This window comes from Zalophus californianus, chromosome 8, assembly GCF_009762305.2.
Source record: "Zalophus californianus isolate mZalCal1 chromosome 8, mZalCal1.pri.v2, whole genome shotgun sequence".
In the NCBI taxonomy this organism is placed as follows: domain Eukaryota; kingdom Metazoa; phylum Chordata; class Mammalia; order Carnivora; family Otariidae; genus Zalophus; species Zalophus californianus.
The window spans coordinates 139,695,006-139,701,150 of record NC_045602.1 but is presented as its reverse complement, the minus strand read 5'-3'; positions in this window follow the sequence as shown (position 1 = coordinate 139,701,150).

The following is a 6,145-nucleotide window of genomic DNA, read 5'->3' as shown; positions in this document are numbered from 1 at the left end:
CCCGCCACACCCATTTCTGCTTGAGAGACGGTGACGTGAGGGAGGCAGGCATTCGAGGCTGGTTGTCATCAGCAGAAGGCCCACGACCACTGTGCGTGTGTCTGCAAACTCACGTAGGTGCCCACAGGAGCTCGGGCAGAGACAGGATGCCCTGCACGCCGGCAGCATGAGGGGACACTGGGCACTGCCTCCTTAGAGGGGCACGCGTACATTCGGAACATGGCCGCCTGCTGTCAGCGCCGTGGAAGGCCCATGGCTGACTACGTTTCCACAGGTGTGCATGTGGCATCCCTCCAGGAGCTGCCCAGGGTTGGGAGGGGAGGCCCAGATGCATCAGTTCCCCTCCAGCTCGGGCCCTCATGCCCACGCGGTCTGTGCAGGGCAGATGCAAGCATCCTCTGCCGGCTTCTGCAGCTTTACAGCAGGGAAGGCGGTCTTCAGGGGAGCGTGGACGTCGGGGGCAGCACCCCTCACTGGGCTAGGGCTTCACACCTGCAGGTGCGCATGCAGGTCGTATTGCGTCATGCTGAGCAGAGCTTTCTGGTTAACGATGCACATTTTTGGAAGGAGAAATCAGAACCCTCGTGCATTGCTGGTGGGAACGAGAAGTGCGGCAGTTGCTTGGAAGACGGTTTGGTGGGTCCTCAGAATTGTGACACACGGGGCTGCCATGTGAACTAGCAGGTCCGCCGGGGGGAAAATGCCCGAGAAAAATGGAAGCCATGTTCGCACAAAGACTGACACAGACGTGCACACCAGCACTGCTCACAACAGTCAAAAAGTGGGAACAACCCCAGGGGCCACTGAGAGATGAGGGGACAGATAGAATGTAGTCCCTCCACACAAAGGAGTATTACTCAGTGAGAAAAAGGAGGGGAGCAGGGAGCCAGCTACCACATGGATGCTCAGTGAGAGAAGCCACCCCCCTCAAAAAACACCCACATGTTGTATGGTCCCACACATATTCAGGAAATGCCCAGAATAGGCAAAAATCCAAAAGGACAGAAAGTAGATCAGCAGTTGCCTAGGACTGCGACGGGGTGGGGCACCCAGGGGGTGAGTGCTAATGGGGGTGAAGTTTCCTTCCGGGGAGATGAATGTGCTCTAGACGTGGTTGGGTGGGGGCTGCACTGCTCTGTGGTCTGGGCTGGGGTCTGGGCTCTTGTGGAGGTGAATCCACTGGCCAGAGGGTGAGAGTCCTCCGCTGAGCCTGAGCACGTGGACGCTGCTTCTGGGGAGCCCCGGCGGTGCGTGCTGGGTGTGACCCCTCTCCCCCTGCGCCCCTGCCCCCAGTTGTGGGCACAGCGGAGCCTGTGGTTACTGTCGGGCAGCCAGGGTCCTCTGGCTGCTGGAGGGCAGTTCCCAAACGTGGCTGGAGTCCCCAGGAGCCCCACGAGGTGCAGAGCCCAGCGGGTGGGCTGGGCACGGAAGTGGGAGAGGCTGCAGACGTTCTGCCCTCCTGATGACCCCCGAGGGCTGTCCAGGGGCCAGCAGGGTGGCTGCTGTGCCCGGGTGATGGTGACATCGTTGCTTCTCACAGGTTTCTGGAAATCCATTCTTGGAGCCATCAGCCCTGCCGCCTCCCCCGGCCCTTCCTCCCACTCCTTTTCCAACCTGTTTGGGCTGTGGGCACGTACCTTTTGTTTTATTTCCACCTGGGAACACAGAGCTCAAGGTCATGCCCTCCCACTCTCATCCCCAGGGTGCACTTGGTCCTGGTCTCATGACTTAAAAAATTTAATTTACTTGGGGCGCCTGGGTGGCTCAGTTGGTTGGGCGACTGCCTTCGGCTCAGGTCGTGATCCTGGAGTCCCGGGACCGAGTCCCGCATCGGGCTCCCTGCTCGGCGGGGAGTCTGCTTCTCCCTCTGACCCTCCCCCCTCTCATGTGCTCTCTGTCTCTCATTCTCACTCTCAAATAAATAAATAAAATCTTTTAAAAAAATTTAATTTACTTGGAGAATCATAATTTCTATGATGATTTTCTGGTTTTATTAATTTTGATCAGAGTAAGATTTATACTATTTATGTCTTTTGAGTCTTACTGTTTTTTTGAATGGCTCACAAGGTGGTCAATGTGGGGGATGCCCACCCACCCCATGGGCCCCTGAGAAGCTGTGTTTTGCGTCCCCTGGGCTGGCGTCAGGTGTGGGCTGAGCCCTCCAGCCTGGCCCGCAGGGTGCCCTCAGCTCCGGTGGCGGGTGCTGGTGCGTCCATCTACCCCTCGGACATGTCCTGGTGACTCAACGCCCACGGCCGGGGGGGGGGTACTGTCAGTGGGACGCCCGGGGAGGTCACTTCTGGACGTGACACACTCAGGAAGGGACTAAACGTCCCCTCGAATCCCAAATCACCAAGTTCAGAATCAATTAGGCTGACCCAGTGCCACTGATCTTGAACTCAGATAATGATTTTTCCAAAAGATTTATTCAGCCAGCAGCATTTAATTCACCGTCTACTAACCTAATTAAAGTGTGCATCCTTGATTCACGTCCTTACCTGCCAGGCGTCTGGCCTCGTGGGTGGCGGTGCCCTCGGGCCTGGCTCCTGACCCCTCCAGGCCCCTCCCGAGGCCCCGTGTCCTGCTAGCCACCTGTCTGCAGGGAGTGCTCTGTGGAGAGCTTGCCCTGGGGTTTCTCCCCAAAGCCCCGCCCTCGTGCTCTCACCGGCCCAGCAGGGGGAGCATGTGGCCTGGATGGCCAAGGTGTCCACTGGAGTCCAGGCCCATCCCAACCTCATGCCCCCTCCCACGGGCACTTAGCTGAGGCTGCCTCTGGGGGCTGACCTCCTGGGAGGAAGATCCATAGCTTTTGGAGAGTTTTAAAAGGGTCGGAGACTCGAGGGTCAGCCCCACGGGCTCTGCTGTCAGCCTGGTGTCCTTGTGCCCAGGATGGAAATGGTGCCGCTGTCTTAACCTCCCCCGGACTGTGGAGAGCCGTGGGACTGGGCAGCCCAGGAGATGGGTGCACAGCAGGGCCGCCGGCTGGCCGGGGAGGGAGCGTGCCAGGGCTCTGAAGCAGAGGTGCCTTCCCCCTCCCCGCCCCGTGCCTGGCACTGCAAGTGGGCTGCAGAGTCAGAGTCTGGGGGCCACACGCCTGGCCTCTCTGGGGCTGAGAGCTTTCTGGACTTGCCCTGTTTAACATCCCCTCAGCCAACCAGGTTGGCTGCGCCCTCCGTGGAGGAGGGCAAGCTCAGACGGGTTCAGTGTGTATCTGGGTACTTTGCTGGTGAGGGTACACAGAGGACCCTGACCCTGGTCTCCCTCCCAGCCTCTGTGCTGTCCAGGTCTGAGGAATGTCCTGCAGGGGGACATGAGGGGCTCTGACACCAGGGTCAGCTGTAATGGTGCAGCCCTGGAAAGCCCCAAGAATGGGACCCCTCCCTGGAGGCTCCCCAACCTCCCCTGGTCTCTGGCCCTGGGACCAGAGACCCTGGGCAGGGCCAGGCTATGGGGTCCCCCAAGGCATTGCCATGTGGCAGGGGTGGCCTGTGCTGGGGACAAAGGGGCTGGGCACAGGCAGGAGCCACTATGGGGAGAGGCTGCTGTGGGCTTCCCATTAGCATCAAAGCCTGTGCCATGGGTGGCCTGGGGCTGCAGCCCAGCTGGGCATGGATTGTGCTAGACATGGCCCCTCGTCCCTGCCTTCTTGGAGTGGAAATTGGAGGTCCCCGGTGCATCCCTCAGCGGTGCTGTTTTCTGAGCATCCCCCTCAGTGGCTGGATCCTCGTCAGCATTTGGCAATGGCCCACTTGGGCTTGGAATAAGAGGGGCTCCCACCCAAGAGCCACGTTGTCCCCAAAGAGTGGTGGCCACAGGGGACGAGGGGAGCCGGGTCCTTGGAGCATTTCCACTGGGCTCTGGATTAGGTGTAAGTGATGCAGCATGTGGTCCAGCCTAGGTGTTTGGAAGCTCGGTGGCCCTCTGGCCCCTTCTGCTGGAGGCAGGCATTGTCCCGGCAAGGGGAGGGAATGGGGGCTCAGGTGTCTTCTGGAGGGGAGGCGGCAGCTAGAGGGTCATGTGCGAGGCATGGCCATGGCTGGGAGCCCAGCTCTAGGTGCCGGCAAGCCTGGGCGTGAGGGGCCAGAAGGTGAACGGCTCTGGGGCCAGTGTGTGTTCAGGGGGCCCCTCTGGCGGCTGGTGGGAAAAACTCCTACTGTCTACTGCACTAGCCCAGGCAGGAGGTGGCCCTCGAGTCAGAGCGAGGCCAGGAACTACCAGGGGTGGCTGTGATCTCACACAGTGGACCCTGGGTACTCCTTGGGGCCAGTCCTTCCTGGGGACATTGCCAGGGGCCATGGCAAGGGGGCAAGGCCGAAGTGCCAGCCTTAGACACCATGTGCCAAGCTGCACGCCCACTTGAATTCCACTGGGAGGTGGCCCTGGGTGTGTGGCAGGCTCCTGCCTTCAGGTGAGATGGGGATACGGCCTGGCTTCCCTTCCACAGTAACAGATGCTGGGTGCCAACCAGTGTTAGCTAGGCCCCTGCCTGGGACTTGGAGGGCTGTGCTAGCACATTGGTCTTACATGGAGTGCTGGAGAGAGAGCTGTCCTGTCCCCGTGGATGCGGGGTTGTCACGCTGGGTGCCGTGTGGGCCTGGGCACCTCCGAGACTCTCGACCGTCCTGTCTCTGTCACTGGGCTGGACTGGGATGTCCAGTCCTGGCTGGGGCCAGCCCCTGATGTGGGGAGTTATGGTGGATGCCCTTCCCCCTAGGGGTGAGACAAGCCAGGCCTCCCCTTGGAAAGTTACGGTTGCTGACACCCCCCAACCCAGGGCACTTTGACTTCAGCGGAGGAAATGGGGGTCCGTCCTTCCATGCCTTGCTTGCTTTGTGACCTCAGGCAGTTGCTCAACCCTCTCTGAGCCTTGGACTCCAAATCTATAAAGTGGGTGAAGACCCCCTTCCCAACTTAACATCCTGGGGTAGGGTCCTCACGGGGCCAGGAGGAACCAGGAGGGTCACGTGCTAAGTGACATGTGGCCTACACACCTGATGGTGTTCTGCTGTAGGGAGTGCAGTCATCTGGTACTGCTGGCCCTGGGTCACACACCTGGGCTGTGCACACGCACATCCATGTGTGTGCATGTGTGTGTGTTGGCGTGTCTCTGTGCATACGTGCACGTGTATATGCCCGTGCACACAGATATACATGCATGTGTATTTGAAGGCACGCACACATGATGCATGTTTGTACATAGGTACGCATGTGTGGGGGTGGGTGTTTAGATGTGTGCATGCATGTGTGTGTGTGTTTGGGTGCATGCATGTGTCCTCGTGTATATGTATGTGCAAATGTTTGTATGTGCAACTGTGTGTGTGCACATGCTCTGGTGAGCCCCTGTGCCTTCACGATGGCCTCTGCTTAGGGCTTGGGCCTACACCCACGCATAGCAGGCAACATGGGTGCTGACACTGGCCTCCTGGGGCCTTTTTCCTGGGGAACCAGTGTGTGCATGGCTCACACACCAGTGCGTGTTCCTTGGAGGAAGAGCAGACGGGCTTTAATATATGGCCCTGAGCCGGGAGTGAATAACATTAGTACCCGCGGTCATGCGGCAGGGTCATAAACATTTAATCTCCACCAAAGGGCAGAATGAAATATTGCTTGATATCATTTTTAATAAAGAGAATAAATTAGGCCTAACTACCAGGCGCATCTTTAACTGACGGTCACCACTCAGCACGCAGCACAAATTGGCCAGCAGACGCCAGCAGGGTTCGGTCAGGGGCCCGTCCACTCCCGTGACTCTGGGCCGCCCCCAGCACCTGGCGCTGCCCCTGCTTGCACAGCTCCGATGGGAGCCGGAAGCGGAGGCTCCGGCTGTCGCTGTTCCCCCGTCTGCGGCATGGGTCACAGGCTGAGCAATGACGCACACGGCCCGCTTCTCCTTCTGTTTCTCTTTCTTACTCAGAAACCCTTGCCACAATGTCGGGGATTTCTTCAGTTGGAGATGAGAAACGCCATATTCAGCAGAAAGCAATGCTCTCACCCCCGGGAGGGAGGGAGTTGGGAGGACGCACCCCTCCCCCTGGCACCATGCCCACCACAGGGCTTGCGGAACACACAGACGGCAGGACACCCGCCAGGAACACGCGCGCGGCCCCTTGCTGTGGGCGCAGACCGACCCGCACGTGGGGTTGGG